This window comes from Mauremys reevesii, linkage group 2 (assembly GCF_016161935.1).
Source record: "Mauremys reevesii isolate NIE-2019 linkage group 2, ASM1616193v1, whole genome shotgun sequence".
Taxonomy (NCBI): Eukaryota; Metazoa; Chordata; order Testudines; family Geoemydidae; genus Mauremys; species Mauremys reevesii.
The window spans coordinates 223,323,553-223,344,736 of record NC_052624.1 but is presented as its reverse complement, the minus strand read 5'-3'; the positions used below and the strand labels follow the sequence as shown (position 1 = coordinate 223,344,736).

General features: G+C 40.0%; 1 protein-coding gene across 2 annotated transcripts in view; it reads left to right on the top strand.

Moving 5' to 3' along the window:
* The window catches only part of TOX (thymocyte selection associated high mobility group box), a 275,138-nt gene that overhangs the window by 91,940 nt on the left and 162,014 nt on the right, over positions 1-21,184 (top strand). The window lies entirely within an intron of this gene.

The window sequence follows — 21,184 nt, the reverse complement described above, 5'->3', positions numbered from 1 at the left end:
GGCTGACCTGGGGGCTGCCTGAGCAGCTCAGGCAGCCATCCCCTGGCCCAGCCACACCGGCTGCACTGGGGCAGTCTCAGGCCACCGCACACGCCTCTTCGCCCAGTGAAAGCAGGAATTTGGGTGGCGGGCTGGGGGTTGGAGCACAGGAGGGGGTGAGCTCTCTGGGTGCTGCCTACCTTGGGGGGGGGGCTCCCCGGAAGTGGTGACATCCGTTGGCTCCTAGGCAGAGGCGTGGCCAGGAGGTCCTGCGTGCTGCCTCCATCTGCAGGCACTGCCCCCGCAGCTCCCATTGGCCGCAGTTCCTGGCTAATGGGAGCTGTGGAGCCAGCACGCAGGGTGGAGGCAGCACACAAAACGGCTTGGCCATGCCTCCACCTAGGAGCTGAGGGATGTCGCCGTTTCTGGGGAGGCGCGGAGCCGGGTAGGGGGCCTGCCAGCCCCACCAACCCCTTTCCCACCCTCCCCCATGCAGCACCAATGGGGGTCTTGGGCTGCGCGCTGCCACCCGTCCCCCACCCAGCACCAGCAGGGCCCCTGGGCTGCCCCCCCAGCACCTGCGACGCCCTCTGGGCCACCCCTCTCTGAGCACCCATGGCACCCACAGGCCTCCTTCCTCCCCAAAGATTTAGTCAGGGGTATATAATACAAGTCCGGGACAGGTCACAGGCTGTGAATTTTTGTTTATTGCCCGTGATCTATCCATGACTTTTACTAAAAATACCCATGACTAAAACGTAGCCTTAATCCTAAGTATATGGTCTGAGAAATAAGGGGCTGCAAATGTGGTCTATACATATGGGGCCATCTACAGCTAGCACAAAATGATACAGACTTCAGCATGCACATTGCTCCTGAAGAGTACACTGTTGCCCAAAGTTAGAATAATAGAATACCAGGGTTGGAAGGGACCTCAGGAGGTCATCTAGTCCAACCCTCTGCTCAAAGCAGGACCAATCCCCAGACAGATTTTTGCCCCAGATCCCTAAATGGCCCCCTCAAGGATTGAACTCACAATCATGAATTTAGCAGGCCAATGCTCAAACCACTGAGCTATCCTAAGTTGCCCAAAGTGGGTAGTCTTCGGACATGACAGCATGATTTCTCATGCACTGGACACCCTTGACAGCATGATGGGTATGCACTGCTGCTCACACTGCACACGTTTGTGGGTATATTTCCAAGAATATTCCTGAAGTAAATTGTCAGTGTTTCTGCCAGCTCACAAATATGTTTACCTGACATATAAATATCAAGCTTGGCAGCTTTTGTCTACCCTCCTGTGATGAACAGAGAGGTGATGCTTTCACTTAGAAAAAGGCTTGGTGAAGTACATTTCCGGAAACAGTAAATTACGTGGGAAGTGGACATGCCGCACATTTTTCATGTTCACACATGTGACTTCAGTGGGCTCAGCAGTCTGCTCACATGTTCATGATGAGATCAGTGCCTAAATTATCATGATAATGGCATATATTCCCTACGTTTGTGTTGACTGTAGGCATGTTTCACTCCAACAGAAAATGCTAATACCAGTAACTAAGACACTTCACCTTAGCTAGCTTTATCATGTACAAAAAAGATTTGTTATAATGTGTGTTGTGACTCTTAAATGCTAATAATAAAATATGCCACTTGTGATAGTCATATTCTCACTCCACAATTACATGAAGTGATTCACTGAAGATTTGAAAAAAATGTTTTGGAACTTTATGCAAATTGAGTATGGGTTTGCAAACTAATTACATTGACAAAGTACTGTAGCCATAGGAGGCTACTTTACATTTCTTTCAAGAAGGGATCAAAATACTTGGTATTGTTATTTTCTTTGGTCAGGATTGATGCATGTTTTTTAATAATAATACTTGGTAAAGTGTCCCCTTATTCAAAATTAGTCCTTTACATCTATATAAATTCTTCACCAACATGGAAGCAGATATAATGATATTCTATAAAAGATTTTATAAGTATTCCTAAATCATTATATATAAATTATTATGCTAATGCCTCTTCCCCATACTTTCATACTTAAAATGATGAATTAAAATCTTCAGATTCTCAGCCAAGTATTACACTTGAGAGAGGATGTTTGGGAGAGCACTTAAAGTCAATGCAGTGGTGGTCGTGGTGGGGGAATAGAGAAAGCTAGAGAAAATTGCCATTGACTGAAATCAAACTACACTAGTTGCTTACAATTGATTGTATGTTGTTCAACCACAAAGATAAATTAGAACACAGAATACTGCAATAGAAAAGTGGTTTAGATGTCATAGAGACAGTATGACTATTTTTATCTCTCACTTGTAAACCATAGCTTACAGTGGCTGAAATGACATTGAACTGTTTTTCTCTTTGATGATTTACAGCCTGGATAGTGCATTTGTAGGAGCAGATGTCACGTTTTATGTATTTGAAAGTGTCAACACTGATGACTTATGTCTGAAGATTCTGTGCTTGAATCAATAGAATGTAGTGATTTCCATTTCTTAAAAGAGTTTTTCCGACATAATAAAAAACACATAGTGAATTTTGGTCATTATAATGCTACTCTTGAATTCTCATTTTTTGTCCTATATTTTACACTAGCAGTGGATTATGAGTTTGTAAAATCTGCTATTTTCCAGCACAAGCAAAAAAGCTATGAGTAAACTGCCTAGTTTTTTACTTAACCAGTTTAATTTTAAAAGTATGTAATACCTTGTGTTTTCAGAGGTGAGTTATCAAAAACTAAGATGAATTGATCAAAGAAAATGTATCAAGATTATCTTATTAAATGTTATACCAAGCAAATCCACATAAACTTCATTTTTTCAGCCCCCTTCCACATTTCAGATTAATTTTATCTGAGAATTTTGGGCAAAGGTACTTGTCATCCCATTTTAAAAAAAGTTAAATTTGCATTTAAATAGGAAATGTTTCAACCATTTAACATCTGAAATCTTGGAAGTTTCATTTTCTCCTTTTTTAAAAAAAATCATGGATAAGGATTTATTGTCTTTTGTTAAAACAAAGAATCTTAATTTAGCATTGCATTGTTTCCTCTTTCCACATGTGGAAGGCTTACTGATATGGGTGGGAGTTCAATACACAGACCGAAGGCATAAAATGTCCTTTATATATACATAGATTAATGCAACAATTAAAAAAAGGCCAAATTGTACCCCTGCAGGTAATAGCCAGGTAGGAAATGGGACACTATACACAGTTGTGTTTGAAGATTTTCCTCTACGTTCTCTTGTTTGGGGGAGGCAGGTGGGAGGAAGAGAGAATGTCCCCTCCACTATCTCTTCACTCACCACCCATGGAAAAAAGCAGGGATGTAGCACAGTCCCCCTCTCCCCCGCCCCGACCCTGAGACTACCAAGGATCTTTGGCTCTCTCAGGGAACACTGATCAATTTGCATGGCACCGCTGTGCCTCTGCGACACCTCTGGATTCCTGAAACATTTCTTGCAGCAGCTTTCTCCAGAACACCCCGTAAGGGAAGTGTCCCTCACCATAGATGGAAGGCTGTGAAAATGTCATACAACTGGAGGGTGTATTATCTGCTACTCATGTGTGTGTTGTGAGCATGTGCGCATGGTGGGGAGAGGGATGGATATTACGTCCCCATCCTTAGTCCTCCCTATTTGCCCAGCATGTCCATTGCCCGACCGCCACCCCGTGGATTTATGGCCCACGGAGATACCTCAGTGGGTTCTAATGGGAAGAGGGATACTTCTGTAGAGGCAATTTGTCCCATTTTCACATGGGGAGGGGAACTCTGCATTTCACACGTGGATCAGAAAATCATATTCTCAGCTGATGATTTGGACCTATCTTCTAGAAGGAAGAAAGGGAGCATGGAACTGTGATTGCAGTTTGATCTGAATGTACTTAAATAGCAACAGGAGAAACATGATGCTTTTTACTTTGGGCCGTACACTGTTATTTTAAGTAATAATATTCACAAAGGGTTAAGATCATCCCCCTTAAATTACTACCAAATGATACAACATGTTATTACATGTTACAAACAGATGCTTCCTAGATATTCTACTGCAGGGGAGCCAGGGGGAGCCATGTTCGGCCAAATCTGTGGACGCGGCAGGTAAACAAACTGGCCCTGCCCACCAGGGGGGCTTACCCTTGCGGACTGCGTGCCAAACATTGCCGATCCCTGTCCTACTGTCTTATCTGGCTTGTTTGTCTTTGGCTACTGCTTCTCTAGTCAAGCTGAACTTGTGATGTGGAAACTGATGGAAGGGAACCCAGTTTTGAAATGACATCTTACTGATCTATTGTTCTCTTGATTGGCCAAGCCCATTTGCTCCAGCTATGTTGCTCAAATGGAACTACTGATATGTATATTGCTTGCATGGCAATTTAGAACAAACTTCTTTGGGCTGTGATTCCTTGTGGGAATTACATCAACATTTTTGGCCTATGTTAAGGGCTGGTTAAAAATTTCCTATCTAAACTGTTTTTTGATGGAAAATTGAGTTTTTTAACTCAAGCGCAGAGCATTTTTTTTTCAAATCAAAAACTGAACGCCTGAAAACCAAATAATGTCAGTTCTGACATGGTGTCACATGGTAGTTGTAGTTCAGATACCTCATGTCCTTATTCTCTTCTGTGGGCCAAGTTCCCCATATAATGGCGATGGGGCTCTGATTCCGCAGTTCCCCCCGGCTCTGGTGCATCATAGAGGTGTAGCCCGACCAGGGAGTCCAGCCCAGAGAGGAGAAGGGAGCACGAAGCACACAAACTGCAAGTCCCCTGAGGCACCATGAGGACATTTCCAAAAAGAAATATTTCAGTTTTGTATTTTTGCAAAAAGTCAGTTTTCTTCATGGGGAAACATTTTTTTCCATTGATCTACTTATATTATGCTTTTTTTGTCTGGCTGTGAACCAAACAACCAATGAAAAATGTGTCCATTGGAAAATATAAAGTAATATGACATGAAAATAAATGACATGAAGACCACTTACGGACTGCAGTAATTGTTGGGTCTTTTTTTTTTTATCTTAAACTGACAGGTTAAAGTAATTACAGAACAAACAATAGGAACTTTTAGGGATTGGTCAGAGGAAAGTCTTTTTTTTTTTTGTTCTCCATCGTGACAGGAAGGTGTTGTGAAAGGAGGCAATTACCAAGAGAACAACACCCTCCTACAGCAATCCTATGTTAGCTACTGGGACAGCAAGTTCATGCAGATAGGAGCTAAAAGAGGCCTTTCTTTCTCCTCTTAGCTTTCGTTAAGTGTTATGGGTTAAGTTGCACAATTTGGTATAAATTTATTTTCATGACACACTCAGACTACAAAGCCTGGTGAGTTTCTTGTGAGTATTGCCACTTAGTAGGCAGCCTCTTGCAGTAGACCTTGGCTATCAAAGCCTCCTTTCCCAAAAGTTTGGTGTGAATTTAGGTGGTGGACATATATTCAAGCATCAGTACATGGTCTCTTATGAGCAAATATGTTCCTCCCTAATACTGTTATGTTTGAGAAGTTTCTGATTTAAGGCTGTATCTTGTTGGTCTCCAGAGCATGTACTGGCTGCCCTTGGGCTTATAATTATTTGGGAACTCAAGGACTATTGACGGTCTAGCTACAGTTAAGTTTGAATTATTAGCACCGGTACTGGTAACAATTCCTATAGTTAGCATTTCTTAGCACTTTTCATTATAAGACCCTATTTTCAGTTGCTTATAACTTTGCCAAAGTGTAACAATTCCAGTTGGAATTTTCCATGCTTGTTCTTTGCTTCAGGTTGAATGTGTTGTAAGTTTAATCAGAAATGGTTCTGCTGTTTCCAAGAATGAGGTTTAGGAAAAATAGGTAGTTTTGCCAAGGTTAAAAGAGTTTCCATGCTTTTTCTTTGAAGAGTTCTAATATCTTTGTGTTTTGGAGAGCGATTTGAAATCCATGGCAGGGTAGCTCTATTGCTATAGATGTGCCTTTTGCTGTCCTCATGAAAATACATTCACGTTTGTTTAAGTTATAAGCCTCTGAAAATAACCATTTGCCATTGTTCAGCAGAGTATGTTAGAGGCTTTCTGCTAAAATCACTGAACATCCCATCTGCACTGGGCATACTCCATCCCCCAAAAGTTCCTTACACGTTAACTGCACTGAGCCTGCACGGGTCCCATTTAGGTTCCAATGTAGAACACACAGAGCTAGAACTCCAGTGAAACTCAGGGGCTGTGGCAGCACACTGTGCCTCATTTGGCTAGGGGAAGGTATGCTGGGAGGAGACCTTCCACAGACTGGTATTCATAATTTTGATTATTCCACAGTCTGTCTGTCTTAGGAGGCAGACATATAATTTCTCCAAATTCACAGATGGGGTAACTGAGAGGTTGTACAGGATCACTTTTGCCACAGCTGGGAACAGAACCCTCTAGTATAGCAGACCCAACTTCCTTCCATTTAGCCACACAGAATTTGAATGTGCGAGATCTATATGATTGGCAGCGATGTCAATAATCACGAGACCATACACCCCTCCACACCCAGGAACAGAACCCCAAAATCCTGATTCTCAACATGCCTCTGCTGCCTAGCAAATAAATGTGCAAGCGACTATTAAAATGTATGTTGCAGCTCAGCCACCAACTGCTTAAAGGAACAACTGGTAGCTCAGTTGATAGGGGTCTGTACTGTGACTCTGAAAGAGCCTGGGCTCAAACCCCAATGGTGATTTATCTTCTCTATCAGTCTGTTTCTATTAATTTTGATAGTCTTTAATTACATTGAACATGTAGCATTTGTTCTGCAGAACGCCTGCCTCATTTAGTGATAGACTGTTGAGTGACTAAAGCAAAAAGTTTTGAGAAGAGAGCGAGGATGTTCTTTTGTGTTTAAGGCACTGAACTGTAGCCAGGAGTGCTGGGTTCTATTCCTGGCTCTACCAATTCAGGCTATGTCTACACTAGAGAGCTTACAACGGTGCAGCTTCATCTAGCTGCTTTAAGCCAATGGGAGAGAGCTCTCCTGTCGACTTACTTCATCTACCTGAAACGAGTGGCGGTAACTGTTTCGGCAGGAAAAGCTCTCCCGCTGACATAACTCCACACTGGTGCTTAGGTTGGTGTAACTTATGTCGCTCCAGGGGATGGCTTATACACACCCTTGAGCCACATAAGTTATACCAACATAAGTGGTAGTGTAGATGTAGCCTCAGACTTCCTACTTAATGTTTGGCAAAACCATAGCATATGCAGAAGGGGAGGCTGGGCAACCTTAATTCTGGCATTTCCTAACTTCTAAGTGCTTGACTTCATAACCTTAATATTATTTTTGTATGTAATTTAAATGTATGTTGTGACTTCAATTTTTAAACTAATTACCAGTGGTTTTATTTCTGTATCATCCTGAATGACGTCACCAATGAAAACAACTATGGGTTTTTTGCATTACTGTTTGACAAACTCTGATGGTTTGTCTTGTGGTGCACCTAAAGCAATAGTTTATTCACTATAGTTGCAACAGCTGTGTAGACACTTTGATGAAAACATTTAATGGTTCTGTAGTTCTAAGTTGGATGTGACAGCTAACTCATACAAACATATATGTCAGGCATGGGAAATGCATAGTTCTGCAAATGTGAAACACTGATGAAAATACAAAAATATGTCCTTGAATGAACTGATAGAATGAGCATCTCAGATTTATGTGAGCCTTAATTTAGTTATTCATCTGTAAATCTCCATTTTGCTTCAGTCCCAGAAGAGCAAGAAATATTTTCATAGGAGGGAAGTGTTATGTCTTGCACATTCCAGTTTTATTTCTTTTTCAGCCTAAATTGTCATATTATTTATTAAAAATAATTTTATTTTGAACCTTTCATCTAACTATTTCAGAGTGCTGCAAAACCAACTTTCAGCCAAATGCTAATCACTGAAAAGATAAGGTACACAATCAATTAGTTTAGATTGTTTTCAAAGTATGTGGGGAGAGGAATAGTACACAAAATGTTTTTGTTTGGTTGTGCTACAATAACAATAATAATTTTATTTCTTGTAAATAACACAATAAATCAGAATACCTTGCTAGTTTATGAACTATGCAAACCAAGAAAAGAAAAAGACTTTAAAAATAATTGGAAAAACAAAGAAACAAATTAAGCCCCCATAAAGTACTATAAAGTAATATCTGTCAAGCTGTCCGGTTATAAATAAAAAGTTTGTTAGGCATATATTTCTCTTGTTTTCATTGTTATAACTGAGAGCAGAATTTGGCCCATCTATTATTTTTATGGGAAAAGCCTGGGACTTCTTAATTCAAATGGTGCCAAGACTGAATGCACAATATTAAATCCAAGAGTTATTTTGAAATATTGAGTTCAACATATCAGATTCATGAAATCTTGGGAATGTGAAATGAGCTGAATTACAGGGTTCTGTATCTTATTAGATTTATGCATACTATTCTGCTTCTCACCACATTTTATTTATATAATAGAGATCCAGTATGATATTGCTATTTCCAAAACTGGACATGAAAGACAATATTTTCATGATTTAAAAAAAAATAATGAAAATATTTTTATACAGTGTTGTGGTAGTGCATAAGACCCAGAAAGTGAAATGGACTAGTCTATTTTCATTGCCCACACAACCTGATAGACAAAAAGTTAACAAACAGCATTACTGGAAAATAAAATTAGGCTTTTAATAATGGTTTGTTACAGACATTAGAAAACACAAATGCTAAATATTCTGTTTGAAAGTGACCATAATTACACCAGGCCAGATTCTGCATGGTTGTAATCTTGGAGGATGGGAAGAAATAAGGAGAATCCCTTCTTTCTGTGGCAATACACAATATGCCAACAGGTTTGGGAAGGAGTTAGGACCTATGTCCCTGTCCCTGTCAGCACTGGCCTGCAGAGCAGGACCGGTTCAGCCCTGGGGTGAAGGGAGAGGAGAGGAGGAGAAAAGATAAGCTGCATTCTGTTAAGACATGTAGCAGTATGCATCTTCCCCCTTTATGCTGGAAAGGGTATCAAACCAGTATTTATTTTTGTTCGGTTCAGGTTTGAGTTCAATTACTGTTCATGCCACTAAAAGAAAAAAGAGAACAGGTTCATCACTGGTTCAAATCACATTTCAGTCTTAGTGGAAGTAAATTAAAAGAAGAGATCAGAAACTTGAAATTGAAACCATTTTGATTTTTGACCATTAATTCTTTTTAACTTTACATGAGTTTCCCCATTATTTTTGTGTTGTCAAATAAACGCGATTTTTTATGAAGAATTTGTTTGAGTGAACTAAAATAACATCTTCTAATATTTGCTCTGTAATATTAGACTTCTGCGGTGAAAGGACAAATTTGGGTTTGGAGCATGGACCATGCCTCAAGTGCAGCAAATGGAAGAAGGAGCTGCCCTAGGGGTTAGGGAGGGGCAGGCAGAGGCCTGTCCAAGGGGAAAAAGAATTGGGGAGCCATTACAGTTTTCCTTGGGCTTGAAGAGCTATTGTTAACTTTTGGGACCAGGGAACACTCTTCTTTCTTCTTCTTTCCCCAGGGGCAGAAGGGGTGGAGGTGAGTCTCAGAGATGTTTCATTTATCTCTGGGGCCCCCTGCTGCCTCATGTGCTGTTCAGGCAGCTCCTAAACTTCCCCTTCTCCTCATCCTCTAGTCTTGTGGGCTGGCCTCCTATTCTCATCCTCAGCTCATTCTCTTCTTATCCTGAGGCAGGCAGCAATCACATGCCTATTTATTATTTTGTTTTCTTGTTTTATAATGAAAATAGGATCACAGGGTTTTTTTAAACATTGAGCTTAAAAATGCTGAACCTTTATTTTAACCATTTTTTTAAAAATTTCAGTTCAGTTCCTGTTAACTTAAGGTTTAGTAGATAGGAAAAATTATGGTTCAGGTTCATTTCAAGATCAAATAAAAATACTGGTTTTAACTGGTTCTCCGGTTCCAGTTTGGCTCCCTGGCTGAGAAACTCCAGGAGTCATCCTTGGTACTCTCCCTGGGGTAGCTACTCACTGCCTTAATTTGTAAAGTGTCTAAAAGACACCGTCTAGCCCTTTATTTTTTGGAGATTTTGTTTGTTTGGGGAGTTTATTTTAAAGAAAAGCAGAAGACAATGAAATGAAATTTCTCCTTAGGTTTTTATGCTGGGACTGTATATGGGAGGGATGCAACCATGGGAGTAGCCATAATCTGAGGAACTCTCCTCTTCTAACCCTGTGGATTTCCAAGTGAATATCCTAGTAAGTATGAATGCTAATAGCTTGTAGCAATGCTAATGTCCTCTGCTCAGTAGCTGCCACTGAGGAATCCAATCTCAAAGGAACACAGCCAAAGTTTGCACGGCTCGTAGAGATACTGATACCAGAACATATCAAAAAGATTTCTTGACTCTGATATTCTTGACTCTTGGACTCAGTAAAAAAAAAAAAAAATTCAACTGGACATCCAGCAGCAGTTTAGGCGATTAGTGCTGGACTAATGGACACAGCCAGAACCCACTGAAGTCAATGGAAAAACACTGTAATTGAAGTCAGTGGGTAAGGAAGCTTTTACCTCAAGAGCATTAGTTCAAATCCATTCACTAGGCAGTATAAACCAAAAGCTGTCACCGCTAGATGGCTGGAAGATGTTGCCTCACTGCAGTAATCTTCAACAGCTTTCCACATTGCAGAAAGTGTAGTGGAAATTAGATGAAGCAGGGATTGCTGTAGAAACATTGTTTACATTGATTTTTACCAAAATAAGCCACCTCAATCCTACACATTATATGAATGCATAAATTACGGATCCAGAGCTACATGAAATTGTTCAGCTTTTTAGTCCTAGGGGAATTCTGCACCAAAATATTAAAAATTCTGTGCATAATATTTTAAAATTCTGCAAAATTCTGCATACTTTATTTGTCAAAATAACACAATACAATCACAACAATAATAAATTATTTTAGGTTAGTGGTTTGTTACAAGAGTGGGTGGGTGAGATTCTGTGGCCTGCATTGTGCAGGAGGTCAGACTAGATGACCATAATGGTCCCTTCTGACCTTAAGTCAATGAATCTATGGTAATTTGTTTCAACATACCTGTCAGCAAGTATGTCTGTAACAATATAGACAAAAAAAAAGAATAAACAAATGTTTTTGGACAAATAGATCCTTTACTAGGCATATTTATACAGAATGTTGAATAATAATTTAAACTATGCATCCGACGAAGTGGGTATTCACCCACGAAAGCTCATGCTCCAAAACGTCTGTTAGTCTATAGGATGCCACAGGACTCTTTGCTAATTTAAACTACAATACCAAAACATGTTTCCTGCACCCCTCAAAAGCAGTGAAAGGCTCGGGGGAGTCAGGGGTAATGAAGGAGCTCAGGAAGAGGATGGTAATCGCTGGGAAGGAGCCTGGGAATGAACCTGGAGGGGTGTTGTTGTGTGTGAGAGAGAAATATGGAACATGGGAGGATTGTTAGGCAGTTGGGGAGCCTCCCCCATGCAGACACTGGCTGACCCCTAGTTTCTCCCATTCAGACAGGCACATCGGTCACTGTCCCTGTGTGTCCCTGCACCCCCCACTTCCCATTCAGCCAGGCATATCTGCATATGTTCCCATGTGGCCCTGCACCTCCCCATCCCCATATGGCCCTGCACCCCCATTCCCATTCAGCCATCAGGCTCAATGTTATCACCCCCTAGCTCCTGTGCCCCCCACTGGCAGTCTGTCCCCCCACTAGCCCTTCTGAATCCCAGTCTGTATAACCCCCCCACAGCAGCCTCATGTGATCTGCTCTGTCCATCGCCTTTATATCCCATGCCTCCTCACCTGGCCCCGCATGCAGAGCGCTGAGAGAAAGGCACCATCTGCCCCCTCCTCTCTGTGGCTGGCTGCTCCAGCCTGTGAACCAGCTGCCCTCTCTTCTGGCACCTCATCAGCCGCTGGTTGGAGAAAGGTGTAATTGCAATGTGATCCCTCTCCCAGCTTCCCTTCACCTTCCCATCATAATCAATTATTCTGCAGAGGACATTAATTCTGTGCTTACGCAATGGCACAGAATTTCCCCAGGAGTATTTTATATCTCTACTATGTTCAATTTGTGTATTTATGTATGCAAGCTGTTTATCACCTGACTGTGTGTTATGGTTGTTGCTTAGAGTAGGTGAGGAAAGTGGTTTTAAGGAACCACAGGATAAAAAACCCAGACTTTTAAAGCATATTCACCACTTTTCTGAAAACAGACAGCAGTGTTCATAAACCAGCTAAATATTTTTTGTAATGTTGGCCCTAATCCACAAATACTTTTTGGTATTCCACTATAGTGTAAACCTTAATAACATTTCTTGAATTTAGTATTGGCATGCAATTTACCTGTGCTAAAACATACAGTACATGATATGACTATAATATCAATCTTCCTTGTTATCAATACAGGAAAACATAAAAAGGAAATGAATGCTTCTGTAAACACCAAACAATTAAATAGAAGTCAATACAAGGAGTCTTCACAGTTAGGCATTATGCCCTAATGCCTGGACTCTCTCATTTTCCGTGCTGTCATTTCAAGTCCCATCAAACAGATGATGTGATGATGGTGACTTTCCAGGTGTCACTCTTGCTGCCAATGGAGATTTCCTTGCTGACGAGTGCAATTTACCGTTTTGGGGAGGAAAGGGCAAGAAAGATTGGATTAGAGATGTCTTGCACCTTTGAAGCTGACATACCTTGTTAGCATTGGAGGAGGCAAAGACAGGCAGCAATTGTGGAGTAGAGTCCTTTTATTCCAGTGTGCTTTTCTGAATAAGTGTCATCTTAATGGCCAAGATATGTTAGGAGATTGAAGTTGTGAATTTGGGACTTCGAGACTGAGCTAGTTTTTAGTGTTTATCTGAAGCCATTTCTCCATCTATTTGTGGAAAATTCAGGCATCATACTCTGTACCTGGCAAATTTAGCTGTGAAGAGAAGATGTAAAATTACTGTACTTCTTCATGCATGTACAGTTGTTGCATTATAGCTAGGGAAATGCAGTCCATTAGGAGGCATATTAAATTGTTAGGAAACCTATAGCAGGCCCTCAGATTTCACTTTCTGAGGATAAGAATGTGCTGCTCTATGCAGCAGAAAATATCTGTGGCTTTGGGATCATGAAAACCCCAGAAGGCCCAATGCTAGACCGCTCAACAGAACAACTTGTTCAACAGAAACCGTGACCTGCTGTGCAAAACCAAAAACCCTCCAATCTCCCCATGAGCCTGAAAGTTGTGAACAACATTGGGAAGAGGAGAGCTCTTCATTGCTTCCTGCCCTGGACCTACCTTCTCTTCTCCCTTACATGGAAGCTACTGCAAATTTGAGTACAGACTCGTGATGGACAGAAAGACAGGTCTTAAATAGCAAATGCATTTTTGAAGATGAGAACAATAGTCGAGGTTTAGAGCACCTGACCTACTCTCCCTCACTCCCTCATCACTGGAGAAGAGTGGAGGCTTTCTGTCCCAGTTATCCAGGGGATTGGAGGCTCCCTCAGATAGTCAAAGCAGTATATTTTCCTCAGCCTCCCACATTGCTGTGCAGCTTGAGAGGAATAGTCGATGAGAAAGTCTTTTAGCTGTTGGTTCTCTCTCTTGGGCACGGGTGGTCAAGGGTGAACCAACAACCGCAAGAAAATCCAGATTTAAGATTACTGCTCAATTTTAAACTGACTCATTTGTGCTAAAGTATTGGCACACTGTGGAATTTAATATCACGTACTGCAGTGCCAGACCTAAGCAAGGCTAGAAGAGTGCTAGCCTTACAATGCTATACTTTGTTGCTATTTTGTAGTTTCATCTCATTTTGCACAATTGTTCTTTGTCTTTTGAACAAATTCAGTTTATATGGAATGATTGTCATTGGTGATGATGCAGGCAGACAAAAGACAGCTTCCTTTTCCTCAACTAGGTTAACGCTACAGGCTCAAAATAGCAGAAAGATTGTTTTGATTAGTAAATTGAGTACATTTGACGTGAGAACAAAAAATGAAAAGTATATGCAACACACCATCTCTTCATATGTTCTCTTCTTAGGAGCTCAGGAATTTGTGATTTATAGTCAGTTGCCTACTTAGTGACATCTGTAAACAGTCTGAGTGCAGTTAATTGTACAAGAGTTTGACAAGGTTGAATGGTGCTGAGAGACATGGTCCTGCCTAAACTTGACAATTTTGAAATCAGTAAATTTAACCCAAAGATTGTAAATAGAACTCTTTAGGACAGTAAACCTATCTAGATTTGTTTCCTTTTTTTGAGTAAATAGTGATATCTCACAATGTTTTTCTTCTGTATATTTGTCAAAATAATTTCTGAGTGAACGAAATTTACTTCTACTCGCCCGTGCTTAACTATATATTATCATCTTCCAAGCAACTTAGTTTCGCTTCTTGTGCAGCCCTTTCTCCATGCCCAGTAGTTGATTTTTTTTCTTACAAGTCTTGCTATTCCCTGATACACTGAAGTAAATGAGAATCTTTCCCACTATGCAGTGGCTATGCAAGATGCAAAGAGAGGGTTTGCCCCACTGTAGCATCCACACATTCATGATCTGTGAACTGTTCTAGGTGACATCTGGCAGAAGAGTGGAGCCCTGCTTGTTGAGAGAAATTTTCAAATATTTTTGCACGGTGGGTCTCAAACTTTTTTTACTGGCGACCCCTTTCACACAGTAAGCCTCTGAGTGCGACCCCCTAATAAATTTAAACACACTTTTTTATATATTTAACACCATTATAAATGCTGGAGGCAAGCAGGGTTTGGGGTGGAGGTTGACAGCTCATGACCCGCATGTAATAACCTTGTGACCCCCTGAGGGGTCCCGACCCCCAGTTTGAGAACCCCTGTTTTTGCATATAAAATCCCTCAGTTCTATATTGCCTAATCCGCAAACTTGGTAACCAAGCTGAGCCTGATGAAAACAAACTTGAAGCCGCCTTTGCTTACCTTGCAGCTAGTGTTGTTCATTATTGATGCTAGAGCTGTTGGAAGAGTTGTGAGCTATGATTAGGGTCTACCAAATTCACGGTCCATTTTGGTCAATTTCATGGTCATAGGATTTTAAAAATAATAAATTTAATGATTTCAGCTATTTAAATCTGAAATTTCACAGTATTGTAATTGGAGGGGTCCTATCCCAAAAAGGAGTTGTGGGCGGTTGCAAGGTTATTGTAGGGGGGGGGTTGCAGTATTGCTACCCTTACTTCTGCGCTACTGCTGACGGCAGCACTGCCTTCAGAGCTGGGAGCCCGGCACTGAAGGCACAGCTGCCTCCAGCCGCATGGTATGGTATTGCCACCCATACTTCTGCGCTGCTGCCTGCAGAGTTTGGCCTGCAGTCAGCAGCTGCCACTCTCTGGCCACCCAGCTCTGAAGGCAGCACAGAAGTAAAGGTGGCAATACCACGACCCCCCTAAAATAACCTTGTAACCCCCCTGCAACTCCCTTTTGGGTCAGGGCCCCCAATTTGAGAAATGCTGGTTTCACCCATAAAATCTGTATAGTATAGGGTAAAAGCACACAAAAGACCAGATTTCACCAGGGATGGGGGACGGACAGATTTCACGGTCTGTGACACATTTTTCATGGCCATGAATTTGGTAGGGCCCTAGCTATGAGATATCTGCAAGGTAGGTCACTGTCCCCTTGGCAAGTGAAGTCAAGCAGAGAGATATTGGGGCCATTTTTGGATTTGATTGTGAAAGGGCAAGATTGCTGTTGCTTTTACGTAGTGATTGTTAAGCCTTTGTTCAAGATAAATTTATGACATAGCCAGTCTCTTCAATTATTTCCCTGTCTCAAATCTTCTTTTTTAGGAGAAGATTATCAAGAAGATAGTATCTTGATAAATATCTAGAGTCCCCAGTCACCTTTGCCAACAGTTAGTTTGGATTTGACCTTAGCCTTCTATAAAACAATGCACTGCTTACGGTGGCCAAGGATCTTTTCTTGGAAATAAAACGTCCGTGATTATTCTTTTTAGAATTGTCAGCTGCCTTCAGTATTTTTGATTGTGAGGTGGTGTGAACCCAAACGCAGACAGTGAGAGGTCACTTTTGGGTGGAATCATTGCACTGTTTCTGAGAGATCAGTTGCTTATTTACCCATAGTCAGTGGGATGAAATAGGTCTAACTGAGGACAGAGTATGATCCTTTGTCAGAATTAGCATTCCTCTTGGTGATCTTGCTTTCCCTTTTCTGTCTGTTGTACTTTGTCATCTATTTTCTGTTTTGTCTCCTAAATAACACATTCCAGCCCCTTCGTATCGTGGTGTGGTTGGTGAAATCTTTCATTCTCACCTGGACTGGAATGAACTGGAACACTTCAGCATAACTGTTTAAAGGTGTTCATACGAATGAATTAAGTAGAAAAGTATACTCCTTTTTACACTACCAATTAAAAAAAAGAATAGCACTGCATTTATTTAGTTCCTTTTCACCCAATAATCTCAAAGTGCTTTACAAACAATTAATTAATTAAACTTCAAAACAACTCTATGAGTAAGGGTGTTAATATTATACCATTGTGCAGTTGTGCTAACATTGGCATAGACAGGTATTTTTCCCAAGTCTACACATAGAAAATAGAACCCAGGAATCCCGACTCACAGTTGTATTCACTAAGCAATTATATTTATCTCAAATTTAAAAAGGAATTTAAATACACTTTAAAAAGCAAACAGAACCAGCTACGGTGCAGTGCAGCTAAACAGTTCACATGTACTTATAGTAGATAATTTAATACTTTAGAGACTGATTTTCTTTAAAATATATGGCATTTCCTAATACATTCTTGAAGCAAAAGTGGACTTATATTTACTGTAGAGCATTTAAAAATATGTTAGAGCTCATCCCTCTAAATTCACAGCAACAATCCAATCAAAACTGACCAGATCAAACTGAAGAAGAGGTCTGTGGAAGTTCACAAGCTTGTCTCTTTCACCAACAGAAGTTGGTACAGTAGAAGATATTATTACCTCACCCACCTTGTCTCTACAGATCAAAGGATTTCATACATTCCCTCAAAGAGAAGATAAAAAATATTTCCTACATGCTTCCCTTTCTTACCAGAACTTAGGCTCCTTTTCCTGCATCACAGAAATTCACAGTCCTCTCAGACCATGAAATCCATCACAACTCAGCTCTAATAGTATTGTGACTTAGTAAAAAGAAGCCTGATCAACTCAGCAAAAAGTGAATTATTCTATCATTTTGGTTTTAGATTTTAGGTACATACATTGTGAGATATAACATACTTGCATTGTGTTATTGTATATCATAATGGCTGTTTTACATTGTTACATTTATATTAAGTAGACTGTGTTTACATCATACGTTGGAAATATGGACTGTTTTGGGTAATTTTTTCTTTGGGGGTTTAAAAGATATTCAAGGTTAATGAGGTATTGTTTCAAGGGACTATACTACTGCAGTAATAATTGCTAACATTACTAATAGAAGTCTACTGTTACAAAATCAAGCATATGGTAGCATTATACCATATGTTAACTTTTGTGTGTAGGAAATGGATATGATACTATTTTTTTTTATTCTTTTTGCTGAGAGGGCTACATTTTTCAGATAAAACAAAATATATTTCCCAAAAGAATATATCAACTTGTATTGGTGCAGTTTTGAAATGGTCAGTGAAAGTAATACAATGTGAAAAATGTTTTACATGATTAAATATATATTTCATTTTCCATGTAGTTATGTAAGGGAGACTTAAACGATAAATACAGCTTATGAAAGCTGCTGTGTGGTCCAATGTGAATTTTGATTAGTCATTTTTTTTGCAGCGGTGAGCCTTTTAAAGTATAATGATAACCATAGTCTTTTCTATTAAAAACATTTGAAGGTGGAATACCATTTTCCCCCATGTTCTCCAGAGCAAAAGTGTGTGTATGGGGAATATTGGTCAAATCACATGCTGGGCTAGAAACTAATTTTCATATTTACGACCATATTGTGACTTTAGAGTCAAATTTGTTCTTGTTAACTACAGTGGAATTTGGGTTTGGCCCCCAACTGGTGTTGGACGCAACGTTTTCTGAACACAGATACAAGGTACAATATGTCCCTCACTGAGGAAGGAGTGAGCAAGGCCAGTAAAGGAGTGAATGCCAAATATACTAAATGTAGCAACTTGGATAAACCAATTAAAACAAATCCCAGCCCCTAGCAGAAACCCACAAGCTTGTGAAATGGTACAAGTATAAATAGTATAACAAATACTTCAGCCACTAGGGTGAAAGGTCCTAACATGTACCTCTCTTTATTTTTTTCTTCCAGAATGACCAGATTATGTAGGAGCAAATCTCTGTTTTGATATACATAACATAAAGGAGATATGCATTTGTTTTATTTTATTTTGAAATAATCACACTTATTTTTACTTCTAAAGCCTTATTTGGCTTTTTCTGGTTTAAAATATCTACTTGTGAACATGTACGTAGTATTTGACTTGCTCTCCTATCTCAATATTAGCAAGAGGACGGGAGTCAAGTAGGAGATAATTTACCACTGCAGAACACACAAAACCATATAAGAAGGGGGAAACGGGGGGAGCTATTGTCAGTTTTGTCACCCCCTGTAGATTTGCACAGCAGTTTAAGTGTTAGGATATAAACTGCAGAATATTTAAACATGTTTACAGTGCTTCCTCACTACTAGCTTCTAAATTATGACATTGCTCTGGTATTAGATAATTGTGTTCTGACTTCCATTGTACTTAGTCTTAGAATGCCCACCTTTTTGTAAAAGGTGCCTTGCTTTAATGTACAACATTTTAGACTTCCAAGTACATCTTTGTTAAGAAGGAGCCCTGTTACAGATACTTTTAAGTCTTGCAGAATCATTATTCAGGGAAATTTTTGTCATAGAAGTTTCCATTTTGTCCTGAAGTGAACAGTAGGCTAAGTGAACATTGCACACACTTGGGAAGTGCATTGAACTGCCCAGGCTCCACCTTGATTTGCCCAGGGCAGAGGACAAGCAAAAAGAGGAGTTCTGTCCAGGCCCCTCCCTGGGTTGCTCAAAGGAAGGAGGTTTTCACATCAATAGTATGTTACATGGTAAATTCTGCTCATTATAAGTATGGTGTCAGGAAGACCAGACATTTTCCTGTCCTCATTCTCTCCCTCCCAATCATGTTCCCTGAACTGTTGATCCATAGGCCCACTGATCGGCTTCTGCAGATTTCAGCACACTTCTCTCCATTCCTGAATACTGAACAACTTGTGCAATATCTACCTCTTTACACACGGAATAGGGTTGCCACCCGTCCAGTTTTCACCCAGACACTCCGGGTTTCGGCTTGTGTGTCCAGATGCCATTTGACAAGCCCTGATGTCTGGTTCGTTCTTTTTGATCTGTGGAAAAGGTGGCAACCCTAAGCAGAAGGAAGGCGGTAGCACAGCAGCAGCTGCCACCACCGCCTCCGGGGCCAACCTGCTCATGTGGCTCAAGGTGGTGTATGGCATGTGTGGTGCATGGAAAGTTTGAAACCCTAACATGGAAGAGGAGACCTCATAGTTTGTAATGTCCTTTTGAGATCCTTCAAAATGTAAATTGGTACATACGTGTAACAATGTTAAGAATAAACTGACTTCAAGACAGCCCCCAAATTTGTGCATGCACACCTGGCTTGCATATGCAAATGCCAGTTTGTGCATGCAATATTTATATTTCCAAAAGATCACTTGAAAATGTAGCCTTTAGAGACAATGTATTAATTCTTCCTGTGAACAGAGAGTGACAGTGTATGACCTTGATGAAATATTCTGTTTTATAAATGCACATTTTGAAATTGAAGATTATCTACTACTAAATAGATATGACTGGGCATATTATGGTAGTGCACTCACAGACACAGTATGAGAGAAGGCAAGACTGGTGGATCAGCTGCAAATTTTCATTTAACTGTTAAATATCTAAGAGTTTGGAATATTTTTATTTTTCAGACTGCTAGCCTTTTGATAACATAATTTTGTTGTAACAGTTGCTTGTCACACTTCGCCTTAGTTTCATTTAATTTCTGAAAACAGCTGTTTTTTATATAAGCAACAAAAAGCTACATCCAGTAGTTTGAGCAGCAGAGACAGATAGCCTGAGGTTGTCCTGAGAGTTTTCATTTTATCATTGTATAGATACAGCAAAGCCTGCCAGGTACAACTAGAGTAACAAGGACTCCAGCATCTCCATCATGCAGTAAGCTCCTGCCAGCAAAGAGATCCTGTGCAGTGATACACTGGTTAAATTTGACAAAGAGCATAGATTCTGTAAATCATGCTGTTTTCATTGATTATAGTCTGAGAGTGCATTAACCCTCCTTAAGGCTCCAAGAAACACTTTTAAAAATGTTTGTAGCATGCGAAGTGGTTCAGTGAAGCTTTTCAAGGATTAAGTCTTTGTAAAATCTTTTCACATACACAGATATTCAAGAGATACCTTATACCTTATATTTTATTATTTTTCTTTTTGTGTACGCACTGCACATTTATTTACAGCAACCAAAAGAAAGGTTAATTTTAATTCATGTTTTACATGGACATTATTAAAGCAGCATTGAAAAGTATTTCCTTGCAGTAGGCCAATTGGATCCATTAAAATAATGCTCTGGATGGAGTGAATTTTCAGAGTCAAAAGCAGTTGGAGATCAAACAAAAGTTCTGAATAATGAGATAATTTGCCAGGCTCTTTTATACTTACCAATGTAGAATGTTGTTTAACACTTGAATTTTCCAGAGCTTGTTGTTTATTTTCTTTTAATGTGTCCCTCTCGTTTTAGTTTTTGGTTTTGTGGTTGTACTTTTATACTTCTTGTTTTTTTAATATTACTGTGAATTTATTCTGGAAAATTAGACTCCCTTTCTGCTTGAGGAAATAAGCGATTTACTCTGTTTTTGAGCTTCAGGACCAGTGCTTAATTTTCTTTTCATTGCATTCTTGGTTCCAGAGTAAGCAATTTCCTTTAGCTTCACTGAACAAAAATACTTTGAGTTTCATAATTTTAAAGTGTACAGTATTACTTCCTACATTCATGTTTAAAGGACAGAAGTTATAGGTGTAGTTTTTGGGCTACCTTTATTTGACAGTGTGTATGTCCACACACACAGGCTATCAAGTGAAAATGTCCAAAAATTATATATACAGAAATTCAAGAGCACAGCTTAAACTTGCCAAAGTA